Consider the following 19,702-nt stretch of genomic DNA (forward strand, 5'->3'; position numbering starts at 1 on the left):
GCGAGGTTCCCGACACCCACAGACAAAAAGTCAGTGCGACGTTTCTTGGGTTTATGCGCATACTACAGAAGATTTGTGGAAAACTTTTCAAACATTGCTGAGCCCCTTACAATACTGACAAGAGAAGGTCAACCTTTCATGTGGACAAGCGAACAACAAGACGCCTTTGACGAGTTAAGGAAACGCCTGCAAGCTTCTCCAATCCTTGCCCATTTTGATGAGACAGCCGACACTGAAGTTCATACCGATGCGAGTAACGTCGGCCTCGGTGCCATACTAGTGCAGTGGAATAACGGCCAGGAGAAAGTAATTGCTTATGCCAGCCGTAAGCTCTCGAAAGCAGAGGCCAACTACTCCGCAACCGAGAAAGAGTGCCTTGCAGTCATTTGGGCAATATGTAAATTTCGGCCCTACCTCTATGGTAGACCATTCCGAGCAGTCAGCGATCACCATTCGCTTTGCTGGCTGGCGAATCTCAAGGATCCATCCGGACGACTAGCAAGATGGAGCCTCAGGCTTCAAGAGTATGACATTACTGTCGTATACCGATCCGGGAGGAAACACAGCGATGCCGACTGCTTGTCACGCGCACCCGTCGAGACAACTGTGCCAGAAGAAGAGGATTTCCCGTTCCTTGGCATTGTTGACGCGTCACAAATTGCTCAACAGCAACGAGATGACCCGGAATTGATTCCACTTATACAGCGCCTGGAGGGACTCGACGTTCAACTGCCGCGTATTTTCTCTAGGGGGCTATCCTCGTTCTGTCTGCGAGGAAGTGTACTCTACAAGAGAAACTTCGAGAACAGCGAGACAAAGTTTTTACTTGTCGTACCCACATCTATGCGAGAAGAAATTTTGCATGCCTGTCACGATGAGCCGACGTCTGGACACATGGGCGTGAGCCGTACAGTCGCCAGGATTCGTCTGAAATACTACTGGCCCAAGTTATTAGCATCAGTGCAGCACTACGTCAAGACTTGTCGCGAGTGTCAAAGGCGCAAGACTCCATCCGTAAAACCGGCCGGCCTCCTCCAGCCAATAGAGCCACCAAAAGCCCCATTCCAACAAGTTGGTATGGACCTCCTTGGACCCTTCCCAACATCATCTTTAGGCAAAAAGTGGATAGTTGTGGCCACGGACTATCTGACCCGTTACGCAGAAACTGATTCCCTGTACAATGCAACGGCTGGCGAAGTCGCGAAATTCTTTGTCCACAATATCGTGCTCAGACATGGCGCTCCCACAGTTGTTATCACCGATCGTGGAACGGCCTTTACTGCGGACCTAATGAAATGTTTGTTGCGAATGACACATACTGATCATAGGAAAACTACGGCGTACCACCCTCAGACAAACGGTTTAACTGAACGCCTTAACAGAACACTGACCGACATGCTTTCGATGTATGTCGACGTTGAACATAGGCTGTGGGACGAAATTTTGCCATACATCACCTTCGCATATAATACGGCCGTTCAGGAAACAACACGAGTCACCCCGTTTGAACTTGTATTCGGCCGAGCAGTATCCACAACTTTGGATGCTATGTTGCCGTTAGATGAAGAAACCCATAACTCATCTGACCTGGATGATTTCTTGCAACGAGCCGAGGAGGCACGACAGCTGGCAAGGTACCGAATACGCCGCCAACAACGCATCGACTCCAGCCGGTACAACCAACGCCGTCGTGAAGCTCATTACCAGCCCGGTGACAAGGTGTGGGTATGGACCCCAGTGCGACACCGTGGACTGTCTGAAAAGCTTCTGTGCAGATACTTCGGCCCTTACGAAATACTTCGTCGTATAAGCGACGTCACTTACGAAGTGAAATCCGCTGGACACGAGAGCCCAAGACGGCGCAACCCCACGGAAGTTGTACATGTTGTCCGCATGAAACCCTACCAGGAGAGGTCATGAACAACAGCAACAACAACAAAAAAGTGAGCGCCCACAGGAACCCCTACTTCCTCTCACACATCGGGCCGATGCGGTAAGGAGGGGGATAATGCCACGACAAACTTGGTGACATTCAAGTTGCGCGCCCTTTGCATTGGGCGCTGTGCACGCGGTACAGTGGCGTTGTTCAGCAACAACAGGCAGCGATCTTCGTGGCACGGGCAGCCAGTTGGACCCGGCTCGCACGCGCCACGCGCACGAGGTGTCACGCGAGGAGAAGAGGAAGACGGTTCGAGCCCAGCTTGAGAACGCGAGTGCCGCGGATTTCTGCACGACCTCAGTGACTTTACTTGTGGGCACAAGTTCGCCTTTAATAAATATCCTTGTTTTACTAACATCGTTACAATATAAAAAACTATAGCGTCAGCGAAGAGTAATAAGGCACAAACTTCAGGAGACGAAGTTAAACAGAAGTATTGAAAGTGAAAATCACGAAGCAAGAACGCTGAAACGCTTCAGAAAGTTGCCTTGTCGAATTCTGTTCTTGAATCAGTAAAGGGCAGGGCGGCGGGGCAAAATGAGACGCGGGACAAAACGCATCATTTACACCGCACGTTATCTTTTAACTGCGCAATCTAAGTGGTGTGACATTTTGCCTGCAGGCGCCTCTACATAAAACTTTGCTTTGCTAAAGAACTGTGTGATTGGGCGACGGGTGGTAGAGAGATTGAAAAAAAAAAAAAACGGGACTGAATGCTTATGTGGTAAGGCACCCCCTCCCCCTTTCTCATAGAAAAAAAGAACTACAAATCAGCTGAACTAATTCTCAGAAAGAGTACACCGCAGAACCAAACAGCGTTCTCGATAAGCGAGAGTGCTCGTTTTACTTCTTCCATTGCCTAGTTTCACTTTCACGGAGTTCTTGTTCAGTGTGTTTTAACACTCACTATGCTAATATTATTCGAGTAATACTCTACTACAGGGGCAAAACACGCCAAGGAGGTCTTGAGCAGTAATTTTCGTATTATCATTTTGTGGAGCTCATTGCTTGTGACTGCTCTACACCATTGCTCTCTTTTTCTCTAGGGCGGTATGGGCGTACGAGAAAAATATGTCCAGCGTTGCTTTCGCTGAAAATGGCATGCAACGAACACGTGAAACCGTCCATCAGTGGAACCGATTTATTCGAATTGCGACAAAAGTTTTTACAGCTAAGCTGTATGTGGCTGGCGTTTCACGTACTTTCCGTGTGCGTCAACCAAAACTATCGTCAATGTCCCATACCCCCGTAAGCAAGCAAAAAATGCAATGGCTCGTAGCCCCGTAAGGCAGAGGCTAGAAGCACTCAGCAAAGTGAAGTTAACAGTGCTTATATTCTTTCTAATCCCGCATACAACATAGAGAACAGCATGCCGAAAACTGTCTTCATCAATGGATCATATCCAAGCAAGCAATGGCTAATACCCCCGTAAGCAAGCAAAATATGCAATGGCTCATAGCACCCTAAGCTGCATGGCTACAAAATGTATGTGCAATTGTCCTCTTGACTCGCAAAATGACAATACCAACGATTGTGGGTATATATGTCTGTGCCGTACAAACTAAAGACTGAATTGTGATATCCACTGTGCATATATCTTCACGCACACCCAAGTGTGATATCGAAAAGTTCATGACCACGTACTTCGCATGTGTCAGCCGTGATGACACTACCACGGTGATCATCGTTATAGACTTCAATGTGTACATTTCAAAGCCAGACAAGAAATGCTTCACTTAGTTTGAGCAAAAGTTTGGTTTGAAGTGCCACGTGCATCCAAGTCACTCAACTGCTGAACTGCGTTCGTGTATAGATGTAACTTTGACCAAGATTCTCTCTAGGGTTTTAAACGAACCAGTCAGCGTTTATCACAGTAACCACAAAGCTATCGTCACTGTCATTTTGAAATGATGAAAATAAATACATTTACTCTTGTCTGATTCTGTGCGATGTGCTGCAGCTTCGCTGGTCATCACCCTTCACAGATAGGAATGGCTCTTCAATTTTTTTGTAAGCCGCAGCGGCGTTCGGGAAAAGCCGTTGAGCTTATTGACTGTGATAAAAGCTTTCGGTAAACTTCTCTATCGCCAGCAATAATAAAAAGGTAAAGCAAGGGATGCACATGTGAGCACAGTTCTCACCTAATCCACCTACAAGGCCAATTTGTTGGGAAGGCCTGCGGAAAGGTTTGGAGCCTCGCTGAACCAGAAAAGTACAACTAGAAGGAGGCTAAAGGAAAGCAAGGCAAAAGCACCCACTCAGTGCACAAGTATGTGAAAAAAAAGTGTGCCTGCCTGCCATAAAACTCGCACCAAAGGGCACTTTCAGTGCCTGGTATGCAAGGTGTTATCATTACTAGGTTATTATTATTATTATTATTATTATTATTATTATTATTATTATTATATTCTGGTTGGGGAGTATGTCTTATTTTCCCACTCTATCTCTCACCATTTGCCCAGGGGTCGAGGTGAAATGAGACATGTTCGTGCTCTTAAATATAATTTTAGTTAATACTTGTGCTAATTGCAGCGCCCCAATTCTTGCTGGCAAAGAAGGCAAGGAAGCAAGGAACATTTTGATTGGAATTATCAAAATTATCGCTATTGTTAAACAAGATATCCGTATCATTTTGAAAATATCTGTCTTATTTTACCCGACGTTGCTATACTCCTGCACGTTAAGTTTGTGCCCACTGCTTAGGTAATGTACAATTTTCCATGGTGAGCTGTCGCATGTTGTCACTTTGATACCATGCTCTACTTCACATGTGCATAATGCAGTTTCCGCGCAAACAGATTGTGCAAGCGCTCCGCTGATTTGCTCATAAAAATAAGTTATGCAATTTCATTTGAACATAAGCGTTCAACTCCATTTCCCTGGTGGTAAAACCACTTTTTCGTTTGCTCTTTACGTACTTCTTGTCGAGAAGTTTAACCTAATTTTGCTACACTGCGTGACAAGTCTATATGCCTTACTGAGTTTTTTGTTTTTATCTGTTGCAGCATGATACTATGCAAAAGTTGTTGCTCGTTCGCACAAGATAATAGTAACATGAACCAAGTCAGTTACAAACAAGCACTGCCGTTTTCCGTTCCTTGATTTTTCGTTTTTCCTCATCGACTTTTTATGCGTGCTTACTGAATGTGAAAGTGAATATGTAAGAAGAAAAGGGACAGTAAAGCTGACTTGAACTGAAAGTCAAACACAAACTCGAACTTAATGCAATCACAGTTTTGTAAAATAAGGCCATGTTGCTTCCCACGTAGCTGATAGATAAGCGTCAAACGAGCGTTCGCGCGGCTATACGCACGTACGAACACTGTATAGTCGCCCGCGCAACATCCCTCAAATGTTATTTGAGAGTGGACCGCAATATCGGGATTCCAACAAAGCATCGCTTCAACAGCGACTGTTTCACAAGGTTCAAGGGAATAATGCGTATGATATGATTGCCCAGTTTGGTAGTTGTGTGCCTGCCGTCTTTTGCATGTAGGAAAATTTGTGTTGCTACATAGCTCTTACATATTCAAGCAATCTGTGTACATGGACCGCGTACTTAAACCATACATGGTTCAAGCGAATGACTTCTTTCGCTCTTACGGCAGCTTTTGCGGTGGTCAAAGGTTGGTGGTGGTTGGTACTCCCTGCGGCGGTTGTGGAAGAGGAGGATGGAAACCGACTTCCACAATAGCTGCAGGCACGGCGAGAGACAATGAATATATGATCAATCGGCCACCTGCACTATACCATTGGACATATGCTGTTGTGAAACATCAAACACAACCTGCAACAAAGACGACCGTCAAGCACATCCTTATTTCAACAAAGCCAATAGCCCTCTAGAAGCGTTGAGTTATTCGCTCACATTGACGATCATCGTTGCTGATTTTTTGCACCTAGGCTTTTCGTCGCAGCTGTTAACGCAGTAAAAGCGTTCTTGGCAATGAGCTATAAGAAGCAAAAATAGTATTTATATCATGGAGGAAGGAAATCATAGGAGAGGCCCCGGCCAACATGGACGTATTTGAGATAGTGTGGCGATAAGTCACGTGCTGTTTTTCGCAGAGAACCACTGGGGCTGTTACCCCAAACGTCAACGTTGCCATGGCAACCACGCTCCTGACGCTCTCGCTGCTGCTCTAGGCCTCGGAAAGGTGAGGAAGTTTTTTTTTCGGCCCGTGTGTTTCTCGTAGCGAATTCTGTTCGCGAGACAAGCTGACTTTAGAGCGTGGTGTGTAAGCTTGAAAGTTGTGTTTTGGGTCCATGAGGGTATTATTGTCAGTCAGCAACAGACACACAACAGCCTTGTTGAAGGCAAATACACAGTGGTCCGCATAAAAGCATCGATGCTTTCGCGGAATATAGGTTACTGTTTGTGGCACATACAAGAAACTTAATTTTGCTATTGCGCTTTTTTATTTTTTTTCTCTTTTTATTGTTTCCTCTGCTCTTAGAGCACAACACTGTCATCCGGACCAGAGCACTGCCCAGCCCCGATCAATAGCATCATTGCTTTGGCGGGCTGACAAAATATTTGACTGTATGTTTCGTGTTCTAATAAAAAATAAAGAAACAAACAAAGAAAGCATGACATTAAATTGATACAAGCCGTCCGGTGTGAAAAATTTGGCGTTACAGCGATTAGCATCGGCCATGGGCACCTAATAGTCTCCAAAGTGAAGATCTAAGGAAGAAACTCGGCTCTATTGTCAGCAGTCAAATACGTCGTCTGTGCACGGATAGACATCCTCTAACGTCATTTTACTCAAACGACGATGATCGACACCAAATCGGATGGAACCATCTTTCTTTTTAACAAGAACGACTGAGGATGCCCATGAACTACTTGATGGCTGAATAACGCCACAAGTGAGAATGTCGGTCACCTGCTCGTCAATAAATCCTCTCTCTCTCACCGAAACCCGGTAAGGTTAGTGCCGCAGGGGAGCATGAGAGCCAGTGCCGATGGTGGTGGGAGATAGCTGTCGTCCAAAGAAGTACTATGCATGGTAATCAAATGAAGATCTGAATCGATGACAAAGAAAGAGAATCACGTCGTGCTTCGTCGGAGTAAGGTTACAGTCGACGGGTGCGTGAAAGAGGGGCCGTGAAGAACTCGAAGGCACAGAGTCTACGCGGGCGACGTTTCCATCGGTGTTTACCGGTCTTCACAACCACTAAGCATGCCCAGGAATGTCCGCAGCTCGCCCGCTCGCTCCCTACCGCAGGCAAATCAAGCCAGAAGCTTCGACGGGACGACCGCCGACCTGCTCCTACTTTCCCGCCTGATTCCCTCGTACATTGGCTCTAGGTGTCACCTACGAGTCGTGGCCTCTCTTCCGAACCACTTCGAAAATTTGATGGTCCTTCTCCCGTCATTGCCCAAACCTCGCCCGTCAACTACATCGTCGAGCAACTAATGCCCCCAAGTGACCACCGTCGCCGGGGACGTGAAATGTAGACAGGTTCAAGCCTTATTATGAACCCATTGTTTCGTCGTCGCCGTAGGGTGCCAGGATGGCTCCTTTTGCAGCCGGGAGGCATATATATACGTTTCATTATGAAGGAAATAATCCTGGTGCGGCACGTCACTGCTAACAGGATACCATTGGTTACGTCCTCGTATATCCTACGTTTGATCTTAAGAGCTTGGTTAACGTTAGCAGGGACACCATGTATAAGCCTTCAGTTTGAGCGAAATGAAATTCTAATTGAGCACGCACCGAAATAGCGATGTTGCTGAAATAAAGAGCTTGATTAAACCTTAATATCAATGGCAAGACGTCATTTCTACCCACGTATACTTTGATATCACGCCAGCACGTGCTCGCTGGTAAAAATGAAAGAGACCTAGAAATAGATAACCGCGTATATGAAACGTAATATTGCAAGCACGTTCCTAAGCTGGGAGGCTGTTCGCAATTAAGGTACCGGATTTAATCTCGGGTGCACTCTGCTAAAGAGACGCCCAGCGTTCTACAATGAGATCGCGTCCTTAAGTAAGAGTCGAATACGGGCATTGTCAATGCGGAGAAAATTTATTATTCTAGATTAGCTGCCTTATTAGATGCGATTGAACAGTCTTTCTTCTGCGTGAGCCAATTTAAATCAAAAGCCTGGAGACGACCGTTCTATAAGCGCTGCTGCCGGCTTGTATAATACGCGTACGACTGAAAATATTTTGAAGACCCCGGCTACTTACGTCTTTGCCACAAGAATTCTTTTCCTCTAACGAGTACCCTCGCTAATACTCAATAGCCACTCAGCATGAGCGTGAAGGAGCCCTTGTAGGAACGTTTGATTAGAAATGATTTTTGTGAGGACCTCAATGCAAACAGCGAGAGGACGCACGGAAACACGTGACAAAAAAAAATAATCAGTGAAAACTGAGATCTAATTTTCGTTCTTATTAAGAACCGTATAAGCTCAAGAGACAATGAGGCTAAGAAAAGCTTAGGGGTAATTAACTGTAAGTTCAAATATCCAAATATTAAGCAAAATGTAAACGAAAATGGGAAACCGCTCGCCGCCGGCGGCAGCCAAACCCACACCCTCTGCGTTATGCGTGCGATGCTCCCTCAGCTAAGCTACAGCCGCGGCTATTCCCCTACCTTGGATACTTGTGTGTGTACCATAGGCATAGCCGTGGGAATGCTATCCAGTGCCCACTTACGGCCATGGTGGCAGATGTGGAACATCCTCTCAACTTCAGGCATAACGTTGTACGCAAAATTGGGAGCAGACAACTAGTCAACATAAACTTTAGGATGCTATACCTCGAGGCGGCAAAGCTGCCTGAGTCTACACTCTCGAGAAGCAATGAGCCCGAAGAAGAGACACACGACAAACTGAAAAAACAAAAACAAAAGCAAAGCGAGTAAGCCCAGTGAGCACAAATATTTGTGCTACCTTCAAACCAATTTCCGGAAAGTTTCCGTTTCCTTGCTGTTAGCTTGTGCCAGTGAACAATTCTTTCTTGTTCAACATATTTGGTCAAGGACACCTATTGTTCGTTTCAGATGTTCGCGACAACATCAGGCATGTGACTCTCCATTCACCGTACCTTGTGCGCCAACAAACTTGTATAAAGATTACACTCGTGTAGTCAGTGATGTAGTGATAAGCCCGCGGAATATTGACTTGAGGGGAAAGTATTTGCTTTGCGAAGTCCTCTCAGAGATTGAGACCGCTCCCGGAGAAGTTGAATATTTGCTCATTGTTGTCTATTTTATTTTCGTTCTCGCCTAGGATGGTGATATGCAGCGGCAGAAAACTGAAAGGAGAAGCCTGACTCTCTCCCTTTCCCCAAATAAGCGCCACAGCACTGCCCAAGAGAACGAAGTGAACAGAGTGGGAGCTGTGGAACGCAAACCACACCCACGCCGTAGTGGCTGTGTTGGAGCTTCTACGACGAGCAATATTTCTTCGAGCCAGCACAAAGGACTCTCCTTCCTACATAACTCCTTACTCAATACCACGCGGTCGACCGCGCCAAGTTTTGCCGGCGATATTGCGTAAACAACTGGTGGTTTCAAGGGCGCATATGGAGCCAAGGCCGATTCCGAGACGCCTTTCTGGAAGTCTCGGAATGTCAACCTGTCTGGCATCATACACGAATCCTCCTCGTCCCGACAATTGATTAGTGAGTTGCAACATTAAAGGGACACCATGGGGAAAACATTACAATCCAGGTGAGTTATGCAAGTAGGTCACTCGCTAAAAACTTTGCGCAAAGAGATTCATTATTACAGGAAGACAGAACAATGAAACTTAGCTATTGCTAAAGTTCGCGGCGTAACCGCATCGTGGGTAACGTCAGGTTGACATCGTGCATTTCGATGTTTGGGTAATGTCCAACTGAGCTACAGTTGGTCCATAGCTAAGACGAGTTTGACCAGCTAAACTAAAAACACGGGACAAAGGGAGACAGACAGACAAGGACGTCGCTGAACCATTAACTATTGTCCTCAAAGACACGATAGATGCGTAGTGCATTTGGGTGAAAAAGAGAAAGAACGACGTCAGGTTGACATCATTCGTTTCACAGTTTGGATAGTATTCAACTGAACTAGTTGATTCATAGATAACACAAGTTTATTAAACTGAAGTGAAGACATGAGAATATGGGGGGGGGGAGGCAAACAAGGACGTCGCTGAACTGTCATCTATTGTCCCCAAAGACGCGACAGACGCGCAGTGCGTTTGGTTGCAAAAAAAAAAAAGAAACATATGCAGCAGATTCAACGTGCGCTGTTGGAATTTATATACAGCAAACCTTACGAGGCAGTGTTGACGTGCACCTCCTGATCTGGCTCAAGGATGCCTCGAACGACGAGCTCTGCAATGCAATGAACCTTTCAACTCAACCAGCGTTATAAGGGTTTAAGTAGGCTAGCTGGTTTGCTGGGCCATTTGTTTAGCGTGGCCGACCTCCCCGTGAAGGCGCACATGCGAACGTCCACGCGGTTGCCAGGTGGCGCGCAACACATGCGCAATGTAAGGCCACCTCCTCTTGTGCCCTCTCTCCCGTCTCATAGCAGCTCTCCTCGTCGCGGCCCCCTCGCCCTCTCCACCAGTGGCCAAAGATCCGCATGCGTAGGCCGGTTTGTGAGCCATCGCTCCTAGATGGCACCGCCATTCCCATATTCGGCGAGAACGCACGAGCAGCAGCAGTAGCAGGCGGCAGCCACGGTAAGCAAGAGAGGCACAGCGGGAGCTCCCAAAGATAGGTTCGCTTTAAAAGACGAAGCCAAGTGGACGCACAGTAACAATCGGTTATGCAGCGTAGCCAGAGCAGCGTTCTGTTTTCCGCCACGGGAATGAGCGTTGTGTGCACAGACACCCACCCGGTTCCTGATGTGCAGTGCTGTGTGCGCATCTATGGTTTGAGTGGAACGGACAGAAAAAACTTCAAGCTACAAACGGCGGTGTCAAAGCGGATAGCATTATTTGGCTCTTTGCCTGTCTTCGTGGTGATCGGTGTCCGGTCGCCGGCACTCTCACCGTCCATACAAAGCTGCAAAGGCGCAGATGAAGCGGGCGCGCGCTCTTGCGCAACCGAGTTGCGTGGAGCGACCATCGACGAGCGCCGTTATACTATCTGTCTCTATGGTTATACCCATTTGAGACGCACGTGTGTTCGCGCGAGAGCCTTGAAGCGTGTGAAGGTTTACACCCGCTGGTGTAAAGTTTATCTTATAGAGACCTTACTGGTAGTGAAGGAACCTTTTTCCCAACCGCCTTCACTCTGGCGGATGCTCGAGACTTTACCTTTTACCTTTACCACTTTACCTCCCCCTCCCCTCTCTCCCCAGCGTAGGGTAGCCAGCCGGACTTTTTTTTCTCTGGTTAACCTCCCTGCCTTTCCCCTTTCCTCTCTCTCTCTCTCTCTCTCTCTCTCGAGAGAGGAAGACTGCTGCCACCTTTCGCGCCAGCGCTCGCACCATTGGAGATAACCAAATGTGTTTATAACGCGCTCGTCAAGCAAGCACCCTCGACAACATACCGCCAACCACGACACATATGACGGAGCGGCTTACAGGTGTAGCCACCTATATTACGGCTACAAATGCGTTGGTTAACGACTTTGTTATCTAAGGAGTTACACAGCGAAACAACAAACGCTACCTAACTATACTCACTGCAACAAATATTCGCTTTCAAGTGTATCATTTCTTTAATCGAGCTAATGGATCCCTAGAAAAGTTCGGCAATTCGATTACATTGACAATAATCACCAATGGTTCCCGCACGACCCCTTTACCTTCAGTATTAGCTTGTGGGCCACCGAGGACTTCCTCATCACACAGGTGAGGTGCCTGGAAATGGCCATGGCCATGTTTCTGCTGGACAGCAGCACTTTCCTCACCAGCTGCGTGGCATCAACATGCCGCCCCGCGTATTATTACAAAACCGTCCGAGGAGCTTCAGCAAAAACGCTGAATCTTTTTCAAGATTTCGCACTTCTACCGCCACTACCAAATTATTTGTGACACAATAATGCGGGAATCAACCGCAGCTCTGCCACGCTAATATTTATGATGCTATTGTATTTCTCTGCAACTGCCGAACATGGAGTTACAAATTCGCATTGAAAGATAGCGGCCTTGACGTCATGTCTAACGAAGACCGTAGTTTTGGTTTCTGTTGTTTTCGTTTGCTTTCTTTTTCTTTTTGTTTCCTGTTAACGAACAGCACTGCTGCGACAAGCAGCGCGTGCGTGTGAGTGACTACGATTCCTGAACAAACCCTAATTCACAAATACGGTCGACTTCACAGCTTCGTGTTGGCTGCTAGTTGGTGGTTAGAGGTATGCGTGCGTTTTGTATGCGTCGTTAGCCACGTATTTGCCACCAAGAACGCCAGTGAGGTTGACAGCGTAGATTACAAAAAATGAGGTTGACGTTTAGTCACACGTGCTTTAGATCTCTAGAAATTAATTGAAATTTTCACAAACAGCAATCTAAAGAGACTCACGCAGCCACGTTATGGTAAAAAGGAAGCTTTTAAGGGAGTTTATTTAAGAGAGTTGGCGTACGTGAAGCCTTTGGAGGAGCATTGAGGTTCGATGAGGCCCCAAAGCTACTGTCAAACCAAAGCGTGTCACAACTTTATAAATACTATCGGGGCTCGGCACAGTTCCCATGTTCGCATGGCAATTGTTATTTTTGACGCAGCTCCTTCGAACGTCGCATTTAATCACCTGCTGCTCAAGTTTCACATCGTTTCATCACGGCTTATCCTTTATTTTAATTTTTACAAACTATTGCCCCGCAACGACCAACGCAGAATTTGCTTCAGATGAATGAAAGGCAACTGGTAATTACGGATATTCACATGTATAAGCAGACCAAACAAAGATTCAATACGTGAAAAATTTTAGTGCGCCGCTTTTTCACGAAGTTTCAGCAAGCGTTATAGCCGACAAATATGGCGATTGCAAATATGACATGGTGTCGGATGCAGATGCACACTTTGAAAAATAATCCTTCCTAGCAATAGAAAGTTGGAAATGTTTCTTATTTTCCTCGATATAAGCAAATAACTTATGACTTGTGCGCAATCTACCAGCTTCGCTTGGCAACCTCTGCAACAAAGCCGGCCCCTTTGAAATGCAAAGCATTTCCCTATCGTTGGGGCAATATTCGACAAGGGGAGCATTTGGGCGCTGACATATCTCCCTTTTCTTACCCTTCTTTTTTAAACAAATGAATAAATTCGCCTTCCTTAAGTCCAGTCTCTCGGGAAGGAACTAAAGCCCGAAGAAACTTTAAAACAGACGCCTTTTCTATTTTAGTATTCGTACTACAAGAGTCGCTACACGTATTCACGCAGGAGGAAAGCAGGACCGAAGTGAGAAGTGCACGCAACCAAAAGCTAAGAAACGACAGCACACATTACAAGGTATACGCCTGAGGTAGGTAGCATATATATATATATATATATATATATATATATATATATATATATATATATATATATATATATATATATAAACGAGAAGAAAGGGGGTTAACCGAGGGACCCGATAATTATTAGTCATATAATGAGAAGCCAACAAACACTGACACCAAGTGCAACACAGGGGAAATTGCATGTGCTTAATAAATGAAATAAAGTAATGATAAATTAATGGAAATTAAAGTAGATGAGAAAACAACTTGCCGCAGGTGGGAACCGAACCCACAACCTTCGCATGTCGCGTGCGACGCTCTACCAATTGAGCTACCGCGGCGGCGTTTCCCCATCCACTTTCTTGGGTATTTATGTGTACTACTTTATATGTAACACTCCCAGGGTTATACTACTAGGACTACATTACAGCTCGTTCTCGCCTCCGAAGTACATGCACAGTCACCACGTATTCTTTGCAGAGTCTGTAAGGAGCGCTAAGCCTTGTATTAATTGCCCAGCACTGTTACTGCGGAACAGTTCAGTCAATAAAAATAAGGGCACCAAAAGGTTGCCTGATAGTTCAGTTCAGTTCACAAACTGACTACGCGTCCTAGCACTGAACTGAACTGTCACATATCAATTTTGTCTGCTTTAGATGTACTCTTTGATGCAATTCCCATAATTATATCAATTTTCATTGCTGAGTTACAGAGCTGTAAACTTGATAGTGTCGTTTCCTGAAGATTTTCGATTTTTGCCAATTTTTAATAAAAAAAATTGACGATGTAAATAAAGAGTTCGAAATCAACAGTCACTATATTTTAATTTTTTCTTTTAAAGACAACAAATCTCGCCAGATTTGGTGCAGTAGTTGCCAAGAAAAAGGAATTCTCCTTTTACATGTGTTTCGATAGGAGCACCTGAAGTAAAGCTTCCTCAACTACCTCTCCACCTGCTCCAATAAACAGCCATATATAACAGCTAGGATCTTGTCCAGTTCCCTGTAGGGGGGAACGCTATTATTGAGGGAAAGAAAGAGGCATGCGAGTAATAAGATGGTGATCGTCACTGTGGGAAAATGCTGATGTAGCAGCAAATGAGTTCCGGGCCGAAGGAATCGCCGAAGTCCGCTGTTTTTCTTTCTTTTTCTTTACGTGAGCCAGCGAGAGACAGTGTGAGAAGGGGTAGAATTCGCCCCACCTGTACCACTAAATTATCGCATGTTTTAAGAAATAGGACATAAGGTTGCTTTGGGAGGTGTTGGGTGAGGAGTAGAGAAAGAGTAGGAAGCAGTAGATAGGTATAGAAAATTAGGAGTATAGTGAGCGGTGAAATAGAGAAAGAAAAAGCTAATATCAGCATCCACAGCCAAGAGGGCGGGATCGGCAAGTCAGCGGGCAATTATTGAACAAAAGTAAAATAAAGATTAAATAAAATGTTTTTTTTTGTCCGTCTTCGTCTTGAAGGGATTCTTCTCCCTATCTTCTTCTCGGTGTTCATTCGTTGTCTTGTGCGTGACGAGATTCTTGATTCTTGTCGGATTCAATTCTTGTGCTGGTTGTTACGTCCGTTGCTTCCTGTTGCGAAGTTGATAGGTTTTAAGCGGTTTGCTTCTGATCGTTGTAGCCCACTGTGTTCTTGTGTGTGCATCTGTTATTTTGTTGGTTTGTTCTGGTGATATTGGCTGTTTGATGAAAAAGAGCGGCTGAGGAGTCCTCACCAATAATGCTTTTTATGCACCATTTCTTTCTCATAACCAAGTTAGAATATGTTTGAAGATGTTGTTTTCAATTTTCGTTTTCAGTGTTTTAGCCGATTTTGTCTTTATTTAACATTGTATAGTGACTTCGTTATATTTTTCTACTATTTCCTCTAGAATCGTCATTGTTTCGTTGTTAATAATAATTTATAGTTCTCGATATTGTAAGTTATCGCCTATATTTTTGATAAGTTCATTTCGTTGTGTAGTTACAAGCGAATAGTCTTCCAGATGGGGGTCAAAACAATCAATGTCTTTCTCGGATCGACATTTTGATTCTTCCGTTATTTTAAATCGCGAGAAGTAAAAAGGGAAGCTCCCATGTCCTGTCAGTGCCTGGGAAGAATAGAAATTTGTTGGACAGTGTTTCGGAATGTCATTTACGTTCTTTGTCTATTTGTAAGTGCAACTATCTGTTCCTTCTTTATTCCATATTTTGTTCCATTCTGCATATAAATTTGCTGGTAGTTATTCTGAAATAAATGTTTTTGAAATCGGAAGAAATGCCTCTTTGCCTTCCTTTGTGGCTTCTTTTGAGACATAGTATAACTTGCTGGGAGAACATCTCATTAGCGATTATTACCGAATGAAAAAGAAAAGAGATCCTTAGATACTTGACGCGCCACCGTGGTTCAATGGCCACGGGGTAGCGTTGCCTATATTGGTCACGAAAAAAAAAATGGAAACGCCCTTTACCCTTTATTCGGTGCACACTATAGGAGAATCAGCTAGTGCAAGACAGGATTAATTGGAGATCGCTGTGAGAGGCCTTCATCCTGCAGTAGACATAGATATGAGAAGACGATAATAGAAGACCCCATGTCGTAATAATTAATCAGGAGCCCTTCCTTGCATGCGACGTAGCTCATAACCCAATGCTCAGTGTCGGGAGGCTAAACCCCACTACTTAGCCAGACGCTTGCCTTTCCGAGTGTTCATGTTAAGCTCTGCGGTGGCTGCACGCGTTATCTTGTTCTATCTGGATAAAGCGAACGGCTTTCGTTGAGGGAGAGAGCTATCCAATGCTGAGCGATGCTCGAGCTGCCTTCGAGATTGAGGAGGTGAAAGCAGAGAGAGAAAGAAATGTGGAGAAAATGAATGAATGAATGAATGAATGAATGAATGAATGAATGAATGAATGAATGAACGAACGCCATCAGTGCCAGGAGAATGCTCGAAGGCGACCTGCGTGACGCCACCGGTAAAAGACGACTCGACTAAGCGGCGAGCCCCTTCGGCCGCGCTCTCCTTTCCCTCCTGCCTCACTCTCTCTCTCTCTCTCTCTCAGAGTTCGGATCGGCGCAGAGTGGCGTTAGCGCTCCGGGCGACTCGGTCGTGGCGATTCCGGCGCTCGCACTTCGCTGTTCCTCGGCGTGCCGCACGGTTGTCGCGTGCGTTTGCGCGAGCCGGAGGAGGCGCGCCATGCTGCGCGAAGCGACTCGCTGCTGCTGCTGCTGCTTCCCTGCGAGACCCGTGCCGTCCTTTCCACGCGAGTCATGGCACTGCTCAGGTCCTGTTGCTGCTGGCTGTCGGTGCGGAAAGGAAGCTTCGCCTGTGGCGTCTACACGCTTGTGAGTGAGAATCTTGCGATGCGTGAAGCGCCCTGCCTGGCAAGCCGTAGACTACATTTACATTATTTATTATTATTATTATTATTATTATTATTATTATTGAAGCGGTATGAGCCTTGGAATAGAAGATGAAGAAGCGCAGGAGTCTGGGTTCAGGAGAAGAGAAGAAGGAAGTGAGAATAAAATGTAGACAAGATGGACGCCAGTTCCACAGCAATGCTTTACGTTTACTGTGTCCTTTAAGTAGGAACGCTACATTATTTTGGCGCAGCCGACAGCGAACTCCAACATGTGGGTGAGATTTTTCCTTGAGGAGACCTCCGCGGACAAGATCATCTTTTCGAGATACCAAGCTGAAGATGAACCAGCGGTGGAACTACCTCGCGAACTCAACTCGGCAGAACTCATGAACCTGGTTTTAGAGAAGGCTTCCATGGACCCTGATGAACTACGTCGGAAGGGTGCTGTGAACGTGAACTTGCCTCTGGTGATCTTCGACGAATTAGTTCTTCAACCGATGCGTCGGAAGGACTCTGGATCACAGTCGTCGACGGAAGAGGTGAGCCTCGTTTTGAAAGCACTTCGGCTACAACAAGAACAGATTTCGCAACAAAACCAGCTGGTGACATCGCTTATAAGCTCTTTAAACGCTGAGAAGCCAGTGACTAAATTTGTAGAACCTGATGCATTCGACGGCATGTCATCAAGTCCAGAAGGTTGGCTTGAATTCTATGAATATGCCGCTGGAAAGAACAACTGGCACTCTAATGAGTACAAGATTACTCACATGCGTAGTTACTTAAGCGGTGTTGCACGGAAGTGGTATGATTTGCACATTATTGAAGAGGCTGGCAACTCTTGGAATCAGTGGAAAGAAAAATTCTTGACGACATTCCGAAGCAACCCAGTGCAAAGGTGGGACGCCGCGCTTAATTTCAAATTCAAGCAAGGCTCCCTCGTAGAGTATTTCTTTGACAAATGCCGCCTTTTAAAGCTGGCCGAGCCTATGCTTCCTCCGTCTGCCGTAGTAGCACTAATAATGCACGGACTGCACGCGCAAGTCCTGAAGCAAGTGCAACTACGGTCACCTAAAACTATGGACGGGCTCCTGGAGTGCCTTCACGACATATCATTTACTTCAGAAGAAAATATAAACGCTAGCTCAAGCGGTCACTTCACACGGTCCGGCACGGATTGGTCAAGCCGTAATCAGCGAGAACCGCGCCGCCTTGCAGGCGGCACAGAGAGCTTGGGTTGGCGCGCTCCCAGAGGTCGGGTGCATAACATCGACAGCGACCCTGTTCCCCTACTTTCGGACGCTGAAGAGGCTCCGACGACAAAAAAACTGATAAACAAGGGTGATCAGTCCGACCCGATGACCACAACTGAGACTGTTTATTTAACTTGCTCTAGCCTACTTCACATCCCTGTGAAAGTGGGAAACAGACACATGATGGCTTTGGTTGACAGCGGTGCTTCTGTGTCTATAATAAATGCCAAACTGGTAGATGCAAGTCACCTGCATAGTGGAAGAGTACTACGGGTGCAAGGCTACGATGGAAAAGTGACAATGCATAATCAGTGGGCCTCAGTAAACATAGAGTTCCAAGGTCATGAAATAGCGAGTGAAGTACTGGTGATTGAGGGGGTGACGTATGACTTTCTGCTATCCAGACCAGATATAAAGAAACTAAAAATCAACGTATACTGGGACGATGCGGTTTTAGTGGAAGGACTATCAAGGCAAGAGACACAGCCGGATAGAAAGGATAACCTGCGAGTTGTCAATTGCGCGGAGGATATTGCAACGACCTATCCTGAACTAGTATGCATAGGAAGCTATCCACCGGCGATGACGTCACACAAGGTGCCTTTCGAACTCACCGACAAGACCGTCATCCGAAAATCACCTTACAACATGTCAAGAGAGCGCAAGATATGGTTGAAGAAGGAATTGCAGGAGATGCTAGACGCCAATATAATCCGGCCTTCGGTGTCACCCTTCGCCTCTCCCATAACTATTGCGCCGAAAGAAGACGGAACTTTCAGACTGTGCACAGATTACAGGGTTCTCAACCGACAGACAGAACTTATACCATTTCCCATGCCGAAGATAGACACGATTATAGATGAGACAGGTGGTTGCCGATGTTTTTCACGTATTGACTTGTGCAAAGGTTTCTGGCAGATCCCGCTAACCGAAGAAACAAAAATGTACACTGCTTTTATCACGCCCTTCGACCTGTACGAGTATAACCGGCTTCCTTTCGGCTGGAAAAACTCACCAGCATGGTTCCAGAAGATTATGAACGAAGTCCTGAAGCCTTTCCTAGGTGTCTTTTGTAACGTGTACATAGACGATATTATTGTCTTCTCCAAAACAGAGACGGAGCATCAGGCACACCTGTCCCAGGTATTAAATGCCTTGAGCTTGGCACACCTCAAGGTTAATTTTAAGAAAAGTGCGTTCTTTCAAAGAAAAGTGGTGTTTCTTGGAAGAGTCTTTGATGGGACTACCAAAAGCACGAAACAAGAGTCCGTCGAGAGGATATCCCAACTGGTAAAACCATATGACGTACACTCATTGCGTGTATTTTTGGGATTAGCAGGACATTTCAGGCCCTTCATAAAAGACTTTGCCATCAAAACAAGATGCCTCACGCGCCTAACACAGAAAGAAGTTCCATTTGAGTGGAATGAGGAATGTGAGAGAGTCTACCGTGATCTGGTGCACAGAATATCTGCTGACCCTATTCTACGCATACCAGATTTCACTTTACCCTTTGAACTGAATACCGACGCCTCACACTATGGGACAGGTGCAGTCTTGTACCAGAAATGTCCAGAAGCATCCGGCCGAGAAAAGCGACACGTAGTAGGTTACTACAGCTACACCCTCAAGCCACCTGAAGTCAACTACACCACTACTGAAAAGGAAGCTCTTGCAGTCCTCAAAGCAATTCAGTACTTCCGTACGTACCTAGAAGGTGCGAAGTTTACTTTGTTCACCGATCACCAAGCCCTCACTCATCTCTT

The 19,702-nt window shown here is 45.9% G+C and overlaps 1 long non-coding RNA gene across 1 annotated transcript in view; it reads left to right on the plus strand.

Annotated features, from left to right (window-relative positions):
- The window catches only part of LOC139057837 (uncharacterized), a 50,388-nt gene that overhangs the window by 17,587 nt on the left and 13,099 nt on the right, over nucleotides 1-19,702 (plus strand). Inside the window, exons 2-5 of the long non-coding RNA XR_011513034.1 lie at nucleotides 6,008-6,096; nucleotides 9,191-9,633; nucleotides 13,277-13,358; nucleotides 16,384-16,666. This is a non-coding gene — a long non-coding RNA (uncharacterized lncRNA). The remainder of the gene's footprint in view (nucleotides 1-6,007; nucleotides 6,097-9,190; nucleotides 9,634-13,276; nucleotides 13,359-16,383; nucleotides 16,667-19,702) is intronic.

This window comes from Dermacentor albipictus, chromosome 3 (assembly GCF_038994185.2).
Source record: "Dermacentor albipictus isolate Rhodes 1998 colony chromosome 3, USDA_Dalb.pri_finalv2, whole genome shotgun sequence".
NCBI classification, from domain to species: domain Eukaryota; kingdom Metazoa; phylum Arthropoda; class Arachnida; order Ixodida; family Ixodidae; genus Dermacentor; species Dermacentor albipictus.